This window comes from Tasmannia lanceolata, unplaced genomic scaffold (genome assembly GCF_043159265.1).
Source record: "Tasmannia lanceolata isolate RefF3 unplaced genomic scaffold, GAP_Taslan_0.1 ptg000006l, whole genome shotgun sequence".
In the NCBI taxonomy this organism is placed as follows: Eukaryota; Viridiplantae; Streptophyta; class Magnoliopsida; order Canellales; family Winteraceae; genus Tasmannia; species Tasmannia lanceolata.
Genome location: NW_027518683.1, coordinates 42096420 through 42112115, shown reverse-complemented (window position 1 = coordinate 42112115; position 15696 = coordinate 42096420). Strand labels below are relative to the sequence as shown.

The 15696-nt window shown below is 38.1% G+C and overlaps 1 pseudogene; it reads left to right on the top strand.

Moving 5' to 3' along the window:
* Window positions 1-5067: 5067 nt before the first annotated feature.
* On the top strand, window positions 5068-10810 carry LOC143879005 (pyrophosphate--fructose 6-phosphate 1-phosphotransferase subunit alpha-like; annotated as a pseudogene).
* The last annotated feature ends 4886 nt before the right edge of the window (window positions 10811-15696 follow it).

Below are 15696 nucleotides of genomic sequence, written 5' to 3'. Positions count from 1 at the left end.
GATATTAGAATGTCCCGAACACAACTTCCACTCTTGGAACCAATTTAATTCTATTAGAGAGAGAGAGAGAGAGAGAGAGAGATAGAGAGATAAAGATAAAGAGATAGAGAGAGAGAGAGGTAAACATAAAATCAATGTACAGTTCCGACCAAATAGTGGCTACAATAGCGTTTAATTTCTACAAATTCTGTGTGAGTAAGTATCATGTGCAGTAACAAGTGTCCCAAAATCAATGCCACTTTGTAGAAAAAAACCAACAACTCCATTCCCAAGCAAAGAAATGAGGTGCGAAGGACACACCGGACCTACAAGAGAAACTTGCAACAATCAATAAAATAATGGGTTTTATACCCCCGGAACCAGTACAGAACCACATTTTATACCCTGGAACCACTACGGATCCACATTCTATACCCCGAAACCACTCGAGAACCACATTTTATACCCCGGAACCACTATGGAAGCACCATTTTACACTCTTGAAACCACTACTTACACTCTTGGAACCACTAAATCATGCTTCCAAGATGTAAATAATGGTTCCCAGTGTATTAAACCACTTTTACAAAGCATGAACCCCTATTTACTCTTTTGGAACCATACTTTACACTCTTGGAAGCACTGTTTACACTCTTGGAACCAATAAGTTGTGGTTCCGATGTGTTCATAACGGTTCTTATTATATACATATTGAGTATGAGTACCTTAACCAATATCAATACACTCATGATCACTTATAAAGTGCATGAAAGTTTATTTACACTCTTGGAACCACTACTTACACTCTTGGAACCACTAAATTGTGGTTCCGAGGTCTACATAATGGTTCTAATTGTATAAATTGATTGTGTACATAGAGCAACCAAATGGGATTGATAATGAGATTAATAATGGGTTTGATATTGGATTTACAAACATTGAACCATTTAAAAACTTTACAGCCATTGAACCATTCAACCATTGAACCATTGAGAGAGAGAAAGAGAGGGGTCAAAAGAGTCATCTAAAATCTAAGCAAGAGAGGATGAGAATAAACCAAAAAATCACACAACATGAAAACAACATCTTTAACCTAATCAAGAGAGGACCTACCGGCGCACACGAAGAAATCTCACGTTTGGGGAAGAAGAGGGTGTTCACAACGGAGGTTTTTATCGAAAGCCAATGAAAATGGAGCTTAGAACGTTTGGCAATGGCAAGCTTCCATGGGGTTTCATGGAGTTTCTTACGTTTGGGGAAAAGAGGGTGAAAAGGTGATAGGGTAGGTGAAAATGCATAGGGAAGTGAGCTAAAAAGGTGAAGGGACAAAGAGAAGGGAGGGTATTCTTGTCCTTTGGGATTTCTAGAAGCACTGACAGCCCCAATTTCACAAAAAAAAAAGAACGTACCCTTACTTGACAATTTAACCAAAACTTCGCATTTTTCTAACAATTTTTCCAAAGTAAAATTCATATGGAAAAAGTAAAAAAGTATTAACGAGTTCACTACCTTGTCTTCTGTGCAGGTGTCACAACTCACAACAAAGAATTTCATCTCTAACTTGCAAAACGAAATCCCCTTTTGCTAGCACCCCAATGAGATTTTATATTTGTGTAAATTTGTAGTCCATTGGATTGCCTGTTATGATCCCGTGGAAATGATTTACACGGTGTAGCCTATTTAGGTTGTAGCTCAACAAATGAACAATTTGGATTATCCCATAAAGTAGGCCTCATATTACCTTTTTAAAAAATATAGTACTTCAGGCGCATCGCAACATGTAAAATTTTAGGAATTATTGAAATTTTCAAAGTAAAAAGCAATTCTATTTTATTTTAGAGGGGCTTGGAATTTATTAAATCACTAGCATTCTTGGGCCATGCTATGCATGGGTGTAAAAAGTAGACCCCACCCATGGTGTAAATAGTGGGCCCCATTAAATCAAAATATGAAGTGTAGTGTAAAGCGGTGGGCCCTTAGCGTGCTACAAGAGACATCCTCTTGGCTCCCACCATCAAGCAAAAAATTCCTGGCTCCCCCCCCCCCCCAATGAGTCTGTATTGTGCATGTAAATGAAATGTGCTTAGATCCTTATCAAAAAATTAAACTTACAATCATTGATGGGCTGAATTATATGCTTTAAATATCTCTAGGCACTAACACAAAGATAATATGAAGTATTATCAGGCAATGGCTTTCGATGTGTGTAGATACCCCATTTTGACAGTACCTTGAGCCTCCCGTGTTTGAGCAAAAACCCCATCAAATCAACTAGGTAGGGTCCCAAAGTTCACCTTAGGCTAGCTTAAGGTCCCAGCAAGGTCCCTGCTAAATTTCGTCGAAATCCGAGCACGTTTACCTAGTGAGCGAGCCAAAGCAAGGTCGTAGTGCAAATGCAGAACAGGGGGTGAATTATCCTAGAGAGGGCTAACCCAAATTCATATAAGACACGATTCGGCTGTGCATTTATAAAAAATTCGCGCAAAAACCGCACGCCTATCAAATAGTTGTGCCAATATCATTTTCCCCTTTTGCCTATAAATATGAACTTAATCTCATTTTTTTTTTTAAATCTGTGAGAAGAGAGAAGAGAGAGAAACTCTGCGTTTTTTAGAGAGAGAAAACGGATCTCAAATTCGTTTTTCATCTTCTTCGGCAAGCTTGGCCGGATTTCGGCCAATTCTCATCGACGACAAGTTTTTCTTCTTCCTTCTTGGTTAGCCTCTGCTGCTATTTCTTTCCTTTTACAGCTTAAAAACCCTAGATTTGCATAGATCTGTGAGATTAAGAGATCGGATTTTTTTTAAAAAATCCAGAAAAGCAGATCTGAGAGAGAGAGAGAGAGAGAGAAAACCGATCCAAATCTCAAACCCTCGTTTATTTTTCCGATCTTCTCCGATTGAATCCCGGTGAGCTCCGACGAGTTTAGGTCGTTCTTTTCCCTTTTTAAATCTGCTTCAATTTACAGATCCTTATCTCTAAGTGCTGAGTTTAGACCCTTAGTTTTAGATCAGCCTTTACAAACCCTAGCATTTCTAGCAAAAATCTGAGATTTCCTCATTTTCAAATTTCCGTTCCGCTCTATTTCCTTGATTCGAACGGCAGTTCTAGTGGTATTTTCTATTGGGAGTTTCAAAGTTTTGTTGGAGATTAACGAGATCTGAAGGCTTTGAGCCCAGGTTATATTGTGCAATTGAAACAGCAATTCAGGTACTCTTTTTTTTTATCAGGTAATTTCTTCTTTTTTCTTTAATTTCTTATTAGAATTAGCTTTGATTATGCAGTGATTAAATGACTCTAATTTGATCTGTAAAGTTCCAAACGTTGAGTCTTGTTCTGAATTTCTCTCCTTGTGCCTGATTTGTTTTATTTTCCTTTAACATGTTTGGTTTGAATGCTTTGTGATTTTTATATTTAAAGTGTATTTTCGGTTTTAGAATGATAAAAAATACTAAATTTCGTCGAAATCCGAGCGCGTTTACCTAGTGAGCGAGCCAAAGCAAGGTCGTAGTGCAAATGCAGAACAGGGGGTGAATTATCCTAGAGAGGGCTAACCCAAATTCATATAAGACACGATTCGGCTGTGCATTTATAAAAAATTCGCGCAAAAACCGCACGCCTATCAAATAGTTGTGCCAATATCATTTTCCCCTTTTGCCTATAAATATGAACTTAATCTCATTTTTTTTTTAAAAATCTGTGAGAAGAGAGAAGAGAGAGAAACTCTGCGTTTTTTAGAGAGAAAACGGATCTCAAATTCGTTTTTCATCTTCTCCGGCAAGCTTGGCCGGATTTCGGCCAATTCTCATCGACGACAAGTTTTTCTTCTTCCTTCTTGGTTAGCCTCTGCTGCTATTTCTTTCCTTTTACAGCTTAAAAACCCTAGATTTGCATAGATCTGTGAGATTAAGAGATCGGATTTTTTTTTAAAAATCCAGAAAAGCAGATCTGAGAGAGAGAGAGAGAGAGAGAGAGAGAGAAAACCGATCCAAATCTCAAACCCTCGTTTATTTTTCCGATCTTCTCCGATTGAATCCCGGTGAGCTCCGACGAGTTTAGGTTGTTCTTTTCCCTTTTTAAATCTGCTTCAATTTACAGTCCTTATCTCTAAGTGCTGAGTTTAGACCCTTAGTTTTAGATCAGCCTTTACAAACCCTAGCATTTCTAGCAAAAATCTGAGATTTCCTCATTTTCAAATTTCCGTTCCGCTCTATTTCCTTGATTCGAACAGCAGTTCTAGTGGTATTTTCTATTGGGAGTTTCAAAGTTTTGTTGGAGATTAACGAGATCTGAAGGCTTTGAGCCCAGGTTATATTGTGCAATTGAAACAGCAGTTCAGGTACTCATTTTTTTTATCAGGTAATTTCTTCTTTTTTCTTTAATTTCTTATTAGAATTAGCTTTGATTATGCAGTGATTAAATGACTCTAATTTGATCTGTAAAGTTCCAAACGTTGAGTCTTGTTCTGAATTTTTCTCCTTGTGCCTGATTTGTTTTATTCTCCTTTAACATGTTTGGTTTGAATGCTTTGTGATTTTTATATTTAAAGTGTATTTTCGGTTTTAGAATGATAAAAAATACTGCATGTCTTGCTTGTTGGATTGTTGCATTCTCATATGGAAACACCGATGCTTCTGGAGATCCAAAGGATTCTGATTCCCAATTAGGAGATCATGGTTTTCATCCACCATTCCCGATGCCAGAAAGCCTAAAAACCTATTTCAGATGCTTGGAGCAGAGACAAAGTTCTGAACTAAGGTTGCCATTAATGGAAACCTCTTTTTCCTTGTGATGTGTCATGACCCAAAGGACTGTGAAGTCTCCTATAGAGAAGTTACATCAGGTTCCTTGTTGATCACAAGGAGCTTCTGAAACCTGAGACAAATATTAAACTTCAAGATAAAGAGAAGAAAATAGATGGTGGTGGGGCATTGTCATCGTTTGGATCTGTATATGGGTCAGGTGAGGATGAAGATGGTGCAATGCAAGGTGTCTCAGAATCTAAAGAAATGGAGCCTGGTAATTCTGTTGATGCTGTTAACATAACATTTTCTTATCGGTCAGACATAGCAGAGCAAAAACAGGGAGATGGATTCTAATTTCGGCATTTCCAGAGAACTCTCAGATCTGCAGAAACACAGAGCTCTTTATCAGCCCATCCTTCTTACCTCCAGGGAACTGCAGTGAGGGTAGAATTTGGTGATGCTACCACTGCGTCAGATGAGTCTGATGCTCACTTAATCAGCAGGTTGTTTCCCCATACATATGGTCAGCCTTTGGTTCACTTTTTCTAGGGCAACAGCTCAAGTCCCAGATGCTCAGATCATAACAGAGCATCCACCTGTCAGAGCGGGAGTGGTCTTCTGTGGGAGACAATCTCCAGGAGGGCATAATGTTATTTGGGGTCTTCATGATGCTATTAAATGTCACAACCCTAAGAGTACATTGCTTGGATTTGTTGGTGGCACTGAAGGTTTGTTTGCCCAGAAAACTATGGAAATCACTGACGATGTACTCTCAACCTACAAGAATCAAGGTGGTTATGATTTGCTAGGCCGGACAAAAGATCAAATAAGAACAACTGAGCAAGTAAATGCTGCATTAGCCTCATGCCAAGCTTTGAAGTTGGATGCCCTTGTCATCATTGGAGGTGTTACGTCCAACACAGATGCTGCTCAGCTTGCAGAAACATTTGCAAAAAGAAAATGTCCTACGAAGGTGGTAGGAGTTCTTGTTACTTTGAATGGGGATCTGAAGAACCAGTTTGTTGAAACCAATGTTGGTTTTGATACAATATACAAGTGTGAGACCCGATCCCGCGAGAGGGGTGGGGCGCGAGCCGCCACGCTCTCTCTCTTGGTCTCTCGTACCCACGCGAATGGCGTGTGCATTTTATTATGGATTTTAATTCCCCAACCAAGCAAGCAGCAACCAAGCCATAGGGTGCAAACAAACGTGCAACCCAGTACCCATAAGGACAGGGGTAAGCCGCCGAGCCTAGCAAGGTGTGATTTAATTCATCTTTTCCATGAACTTGGGATTACTAAGGCAATCCGAATTCCACACAAAAGAGAGTGATAGAGTCGCCACCTAGATGTGGGATCGAGGACCCATAATTAACCAGAAATCTAGACTCGTTACCTGGTTACGAGAATGGAAGGTATGGGGAGTTACCACCACATGCACCATTCCTGCCCGATAATCGGTCTTCAATTCCAAAAGTTAACTCTTTCGAATTTCTTTTAAATGGCTCATTTAACTCTATTAATGTGCGAACTATGTGACATGCATCCTAAGATCTAATTTCAATGTGATTCCTAAATGTGTATCTTGATTTTCTTAATTTGTTTGAATTCAATCTAAGTGAAAGTTCTCCTAAAATGCTAATTTGAGGGAAATCCTACATATTTTAATTAAGAATTTATAAGAAAACTAATATACAAAACCCCACCACTTATGTGTGGGGGCGACTCGTGACTGATATGCCATCAAGCATCCAAGCTGCCTACGTACCCAAGCCTCACTGGGATCAGAGTCGACGTAGTTCGGTGCACCTAAGCGTGCACCTAAGCTAAGCTACTTATGCCTAACTCATCTAAGACACCGATCTAGACTGGATTGACTGTTTTAACAGTTTAAGAGAAGTTATTTAATTCAAGTTGAAGGTTTTATTATCCTAGGATTTCATCTAAGATGCTATATGATTATATCTAAGTGCAAGTTGTCCCTTAGACTAATGCAGATTAACCTACATCCTAGGTAACTAGGCTTGTCCTAGGGAAAGATTGGGTGACTAGTGTAACTAGATCTATGGCACGGTTGCTATTCATAGCAAACGTCCGTGATGAGGCTGGACTCCTAACTCTAGGACTCCTTAAAACCTAGGACACGACATGACGTAAGTTTTCCTAAATATGGCTCTAATGGTTCTTACGATAGAAACCGCAATCCAACGGTTCCGAAAGACATGAGGTAAATTGATTCAATTTGTTGAAGTTAATGATTTTCAGATTTCAAGGATTTTTGGTTCCTAAACATCTAAGGAATACCAAAGGCTCTATGGTTCACAAGTTTCGGCCTCGAATTGCATCCATGGAAGGGAATCGTGCGTTCTTCCCTTGCGCAATTTAATACTTAAGTTATAGCACCTTATTGCCTGACATATTTCTCAGGATTTCCGTGGACAGTAGACCTCGGAGCCAATAACATGCTATAATTTAAATACTCAAATTGTCAAGGATCAATTGCAATTGGGATACGATTATGGATGCATCCTCGGCATCTAAACTATCCTAGAAGGACCATTTTAGAAAGAAAATCTAAGACTCCTAAGATTTCTGTTTCAGTGGCTTAAAGAATGAATGCGTGACAGAAAATTAAAGTTCCCTGGAAGTTTTCATAATGATTTTGGTTAATTTCGATTTTTGATAGGTTTTATCAATTTCAGATGACATGGATGATTTTACAAATGAACTCATTGCAAACAAATTCGAAATAAATTGAAATTTCTACAGTAACAAGATATGAATGAATATATCTTACTGAAAAACTTTCGTAGATTTTTATATTAAGTTGCTATTAATTTCTGATTTAATAACAATGAGACCAGATTGATAAAATTACAAAGAAACCCTTATAAATAGAAATCTAAATCAATTGAAATTTCTACCATAATAAGGTATGAATGAATATGATCTTCTGTGGAAATTTCATGAATTTTAGATATGATTTACTATCAATTTCAGATTTTTAAAGATTCAGATCAGATTATGAATTTACACAGCATCCCCTACGAAACAAATTCCAAATCAATTGAAACCTTTACAGTAATATAGTATTTGTAATATAAGAGTACTGTAAAATTTTTGAAAATTTTAATCATGATTTGATATTAATAAAAAACCTCACAAAATCTGGTTGTTTCAAAAGAAAATATCAAACGATATACCAAATAGAATCCTAAAATCATTAAAAATTCATGGCAGAATATATCAGTATCATATTATTTTACTACGAAATTTCATTAATTTTAGAACTTATTTGGTATATTTTCCATTTTTCTTCTTCAAAAAGATGTTTTTTAAGAGTTTTATATTTTTTAAACATGATTTTTGAGGAAATTATGACTTTGAAAGATGTCCTTTAACATTGTTCTGATATGATGAACACAAAAAAATTATAATATTCCAAGCAATAGATCATCCTAAGATAGCTGTTTTTTCCAATTTCTTAATATCCCGATCATTAATTCAAATTAAATTTCAATCTTCATTCAAATTCTGGAAATCCTTAGATCCAACGTCTGATCCAATCGGATAGGTTTTTTAGTCCTATTAAATAGATCATTGCATTAAATTTTGAGACGAATCGGACTTCGAAGCACTCATGTAAACTCGATTTTGAGCCAACCCATATATTATTGAATTAAATGAGCGTAAATACTAAAACCATGCAAAAATACGTAAAAAAAATACGGAATAATTCTAAAAAAATCAGAGAAGAATGAACCTACCTTTGGTCGCGCTCATCGTCTCTAGGGTGCGTAAATCCGAGGTATACGCTTCGTCGCACCCTTTTATACGCTATAGAAAACCCAATCCGCCAAAGTAGATGAATCGCTCTTTCCAATGTTTGTTGTCTTTCCTCGAGCCTTTGAATCTCCTTGAATTTATGATTCTTCGATGAATACCCCGCCGAGAGGCGAGAGAGATTTGAGAGAGAACCGAGTGAGGGTGAGAGATGGAGAGAGTGTTGCTGAGAGATGGAGAGAGACGAGAGTGCTGCTGAGGGAGAGATGCGAGCTGCTGTTGAGAGAGAGATGGGAGCTACTGTTGAGAGGGGCGTGAGTGTTCCTAAGGGAGATCAGAGCTGCTCTTGAGAGAGGCCACAGACCAAGGTTTTTTTTGTTCGGTCTTTTTTTCCCTCCCTTTTAAGTGGGGGCAAGTGTCCTCTTTTAATCAAATTCTCCAAGTAAGTAACAACTGATATTCTATAATAAGTGAGCGAGAGGTACTAAAAAAAACAAACATTCTTCTTCGGCCAAGTGTTGTGTGGGAGAAAGAAACATTGGATTAGGGAAAGAGTGTTGGCTACATAGCAAGTTAATGGGCTGTTTTTAATAACTTTTGCCAAAGGGGTTTTTTTTTCTACCCATATAGCCATTGAGATGAAATAAAGGAAAGAGAAACAGGAGTTGATTTCCCAAAAGAAGGCTACACAATATTCTTTCCAGAATGGCTGCCAATATTATTTCCAAATTGGGCGAAGACCAACCAAATTAGATATGTACGTGAGCTGCATGCTTTGAAAGAGGAAGAGTAACGAATTTGGAAGGGTTGCCAAAAATCAGCCACCGACTCACTATGTTGGGCCTTTATAGATTTCTTGTTTTTAGTATCCTTTCTTAAACACATGTTGGCCGACTCCATGGGATTAAATTCAAACCTTTCTTATTAAATATAGACCCCATTATGGCCGAACCATATATGATTTAAATCCAAAGATGCGGGCCACACTTGGGATGGTCGAACACCATCAAGTCCAATATTTAAATTTCGACAATGTGGCCCCATTCCAAATGGTCCGAGATTTCAATTTTAATATTTTTAACTCCTTAAAAATGGTGGGCCTTACTCCAAGTTGGCCGAAACTCCAACTGATCCAAACCATCCAATTGTTGGGCCATAGTGTAATTTGATTGTGCCACAAAATTAATTCTAATTAGAATAATCTCAACCATCAATTTGACAATTCAAATTTATTCTCTTTAATGTCCAACTCTTGATGTGATTCTATATAATAAGATCAGTGAGTGGTCCCACTTGTATTTGCCGGATTCCAATAAGATTTAATGATTATCAAGAATGAGCCCCACTTGAGTGACCGAATTCCTCTAGAATAATTTTCAGAATTTATTATTGGTAGGCTCAGACAAGACCAAAACTCTCTTGAAATTTGAACTTTTTCTAATCGACAATTATGTTGGCTCACTTGTTCAACCCGAATCACAATTGTAAGGCCACGAAATTCGCACAAACTCCTCTCATTAGGAATTTTATGAACACTATTTCTCAACACTTGCTGGAAAAGATGGAAAACACGGTGGAAATGATCGAAAAGATTGAGATAATGTAAGAAACGGACACGGAAATAGAAAACATTGGAAAACCGATAGAAAAATACTAACTTCTTTGTTAATTAAAGCGGAGCAAAATGGGGTGTCTACAGCAAGTCACATCCAAATATGGTCATTCTTGGTGAGGAGGTGGCTGCATCAAAGCTAACTCTTTTTGACCTTACAAAGCAAATTTGTGATGCAGTTCAAGCCAGGGCAGGACAAGATAAGTATCATGGGGTCATTCTTCTACCTGAGGGGCTTGTAGAAAGTATTCCTGAAGTGTATGCTCTATTACAGGAAATTCATGGTCTACACGGGCAAGGTGTTTCTGTTGATAACATTTCCACTCAACTATCACCTTGGGCATCTGCCTTGTTTAAATTTTTGCCTCCATTTATAAAGCGACAGCTGCTTCTTCACCCTGAATCAGATGACTCTGCACAGTTATCCCAGATTGAGAGCGAGAAGCTTCTAGCACAGTTAGTGGAGACAGAAATCAATAAGCGATTGAAAGAAGGCACATACAAAGGAAAGAAATTCAATGGAATCTGCCACTTCTTTAGCTATCAGGCTCGGGGTGCTTTACCATCAAAATTTGACTGTGACTATGCCTATGTTCTTGGGCACATCTGCTATCACATTCTAGCGGCTGGTTTGAATGGCTACCTGACAACTGTGACCAACCTGAAGAATCCTGTGAGCAAGTGGCGATGAAGGCATTAGCCCAAGCCCATCTTTAGGGGACTTGCTCGGTCCAAGTAGCACTCCCCTCTTATTTTAGACTTACCCAATATTTAGAAACCTTTAGAATTTGTCCTTTCATCGCAAGGGCGATGAAAGAATCATCCAGAGCCCAACTCTTTTAGGGAGACAAGCTATGTCTCACGAAAACATAATCAAATCTTTTGGAGACAAGCTTTGTCTCATTAGCGAGTCATACATAGGAGACTATCCAAGTCTCAAATAGAACACCTCCTTTAGGTTAAGGACCGACTTGGGTTGTTAAAACCCATACCCTTCTTATCATTGCAAGGGCAATAAAGCCCATCTCTGTGTTTAGGAGACTTGCCTAGTCTCACTAGCACCCTTCTTATCTCCTCTTCTTTTAAGAGACTAGCCTAGTCTCATTGGCACTCCCCTCTTAGGGCTGTACACTAGGAGTCAGTCCTTTCGTATATGAGTCTGTCCTTAGCTAGAGAGTCTGTCTTTAGTTACAGAATCAGTCTTTCAAGAGCTTGTCCTATCATCATAGGGGTTAGGATTCCGTCCAACCTCTCGTCAAGTCATGTGATCTTTTATCCACTCCTGCAAGGCATATGATGATGTCCAACCCTTGCAGAGTTGTTATTCTGTTCATTCCCCCCGCAAAGCATAGGATGCTGTCCAACCTTTGCGGGATATCAGGAGTCTGTCCTCCCCTTATGATGATAGGATTCTGTCCTCTTGTGTCAAAAACATAAAAAATATCTGAAAAACCAAAAATCTCAAAAATCTTGAGTCATTAGGAGAGTAGTTAGGAGATTCTATCCGAACTACGTTGGCTTGATCTTCTTCCACGAGGTACGTAGTGCAGCTTGGGATCCACATCATAGGTCCAGCCAAATCTTTAAAAAATAAACATTTCAAACCTTTCAAAAATATAAAAATTCTTCAATATCTTTTCAAAAAGATCTTCCCCTAGAGTTAGGAGTCTATCTTAGATGCTTGGGGTGTTTTAGAGTTAGGAGGCTGTCCTGATTTGTATTGATATGGTGTGTTCTGTCGCGTGAGTGTCCCTAGAGTTAGGAGGCCTCGAGTTGATCGGTTAGACATTTAGTCGAACCGATTGCTAGACTAAGAAGCATATAGTCAGCCCTTGGTTTTCTTTAGGATGCACAACCTAGTTACACATAGGATGTAGAGTCCACCTGCATTAGCTTAAGACTAACCAACTTGCATTAATTAGGGCATATAGAGAGTCCTAAAAATTATAATTCACTTGAACTTAAGCAATCGTACAAAAAGCTTTAAGAATCAGTCGAGTCTAGTGGATCGAGTCTAGGATAGCGGTTCTAGACGGTTAGGCATCGTAGTTTTAGAATAGGTCATCGAACTACGTTGACTCCGATTCTTTCCGAAGCCGGGATACGTAGTGCAGCCAGGGTGGATGGCCATTCTGGTCCGAGTCAAGTCCTGCATTAGAGTTTTAGGATTTGTCTCGTCCAGTCATGTATAGAATTGATTTGTGTTGTGTGTTTTTGCTGTGTTTTCTTATTTTCATGTACAAATCCTTTACCTTTAGCTGTAGGATGCATGTGTTTGCACACTATAACTCAGACACCAATTAGGTATGACACTCATAACTTAGATATTCTTAGGCGACACTTCTTTTATTTATTTTGTATGTGTTTATTATTCATCTCTGAGACATGTATGATTAGGTAGACATCTTTTCGGAGATATATGTTCCCATTTCACATGACTTTCGCTCAAAACTCTTCAAAATCAATAATAAATGGCATAAGAGACCAGGTGCTTGCACTTGGGAGGACGAGGTGCTCTTCGGACCTTCCGAATTCGTAACCAGGCACGAACCTTCTTTTTATATCTCTGGTTATCCGTTGCAACAGAGCATAGTATGGGATCCATGGCCCACTTCCTTGGATGTCGACTCTTCTTTGTTTAAGGTACGCCTCGAATCCGGACTAGTCCCCGAATCGAGAGGTATCTCCCTTTGTATCGCCACTCATGCTGTGAGAGGCACATTCTTTCGAGAGTTCCTTGGTAGAGCTCTCCATTCACGTGGATGATCTGTAGAGAGAGACCTTCTGTCTTCGTGTGGGGCTCGTCTCCCGCCTCTCTCGGATCGGGGTCTACAATGTGATGTTCGTGTGGAGCATGATATTGATTTGGATGCTTTGGCTTCAAATTTTGGTAAAAGATCTACATCCACAATGTAGAGACATTAGGGAATATTAAAAGCTAAGTTGTAAAGGCAAAAACTAACGATCTCTCCAACAGGTTTCTTCCTTTAAGATTTGAGTTGACTTCAAAGTGACGAAGTAATATGTGGATGCGGTAATTGTATCCAACACAGAACCAATAAATGATTCATTGGAAGAACTTTTGTTAAATTCATGTAGGCATGTGCATCCTAGTCTTGCAAAAGGTCAATACCTACATGCATGTTCCTAGCACCTGCATACAGTGAAACCTAAAACAGTGAGATGAGTTAAACAAAGTGCAGACAACAGCCCCTAAAACGATTAAACATGACAATAAGACATTGAATTAATGAGGATGAAGAGAAGTTATATGGTGCCCGGACTTGCCATGTGGGCAGTACGACAGAAGTACCTACACGGTCGGGAACCATATAAAAAGTTTGTTAAGGAATATCCTTTTTGGCATATTTACCCTTATTGTTTGAAGCCTTACATTCTTTGAAAACGAATATGGCACTGGATGTTGAAGAGGGTATTATGCATGCATTCTTTGAACATGGATATGGCAACAAATAAGAATATGGCACTGGATGTTGAAGAGGGTATTATGCCTACCCAATAAATCCATAAACTACCCAAAAATCAGAACACATGTCATTTACCATACATACCATTTCTTCTCAGCTAAAGAGAAGAAAGATTATATCAATAGTGTTTTCAGATCCCAGGACTTGTAGTATCCTCTGCAAAGAAAAACGAAAAGGGGTCTGAAGAAGTAGGGAGAAGAAGAAAACCCATGTAATCTTGCCTCTACTTAAATGTATATATGTTTACCTAACTATTATAACATTGTAAACAATCTATTTATAGCTACATTAACAATTTTGCAACTGTAGTAAATGTACTTGAAAATTTTCAACACTGAACTTTTGTAACAGGTGATGATAGTAGGATCAAAATCATGGACATCCAGATATTCCCATATGCTCATATTGGCACCATATATTACTAATGATACAGGATAATTGTGGGATATGTCTAACCAATTGCTATTAGATTAGATTCACTATTTTCGCTCATTTTTTTTATGTGCCAATCTTAATTTTTTAATGAATGAAGAGGTTCATGTCATTTTCTATAATGAGTTTGTTGTCTAAAGACATTTGTAATAAATCAGAATTTATGCTCGCTTGAAAATTGGGCAAAGACAAAAATACAATGCCCAAGAAAAAGCACAATTAGAAACCCAAAATATGACCATGGAAGGATGCTCAATCTGATAACATTTCCAACTATACAGAATTGCAATCTTAACAACAGAAACTATAAGCGTTGAACAAACCTTTGGTGGATGTTCACCCTCTGAGGAATACAACACCTCCAGGTTGAAAGAACAAAGAGGCTCAATCCCAATGAGCTGCAAATCTGTCCATTATACCTGAAGATAAATGAATATTGAAAAATTAAAAAGCAAAGGAATTGGGATTGAAAAATAAATGTTAACCTTCATTCTGTTGTAAATTGTGCAGTACGTTACTCTGACGTTTCTACCTGAATATACACACAAAAAGTTAAGATTATTAGGAAAAAAAATATTCCATTAATTTTTTTTCTAGCAAAATTTATGTAAAGACTATGAGAAAACGGTTTCTACACACATGTGTAGATAAGTTATCTACACACTAGCTTAAAATACAGTGGAGGCCCACATTGTTTGGTGATCCAAACCATTCATTTGATTGGCCCTCACATAGATAGGGTGTCCACAAAAAATCAGCTCCATAGGATCATCCTAACCCTTCGAACCGTGGAGGCAAAAAATGGACAGATTTGTGAAGGTTTAAACACGTCCATTTTACCTCCACAAATCGTAGGGTTGGGATGATCTATGGAGCTAATTTTTTATGGACACCCTATCTATGTGAGGGCCAATCAAATGAATGGTTTGGATCACCAAAACAATATGCCCTCCATTGTATTTTAATCTAGGTGTAGAAACCGTTTTCTCAAAGACTATAAATTTATAAAAATACAAATATCACTACCTCTATTCAAAGCGATTTGCTGGCCTCCATCGCAAAAAGCACCTTTGTGTCCGTCCTTTACATTTGATGACAGCCATCTATGTTGACTTTTGATAAATTTTGTCTTATTCACTGTCATGGCTGTCATCACATGCAAAGGATGGCCACGAAGGTGCTTTCTACGAAGGAGGCTAGCAAATCCCTTAAAATACCACATACAACTAAATGTAGCTTATATATATGTCAGTGTTCTACATGCCAATATGGATGCCAAACTGAGGGCGGTGAAAGGAAAGAAGTATGGATGGTCTCTTCTAGGCTCCTTTAAAGTTATCATGAGATGCCTTAGATAGTAGATTTCAAAATATATACTCTGTGCCATTTCATTCATTTAACTTCGTAGAAACGCGTATGAAGACGAAACAGGGCATTTTAATTCAACTCCAGAGCAGGAGAAATGTTATGATATGAAATTACCTTGTGGGGGATCCTAACCAATCCTCCATTAACAGAATTGAATGTAAGAGATTCACTGCAAAATGCAATATTATCAACTAGAGATAAACAGTATTTTTTGTTGCTTTTTGTGTTGAAAGTTTGTCATTGTCATGTGTCTTGATTATAAAAAGAACTGTGTGTTCAAGGTTTGTGC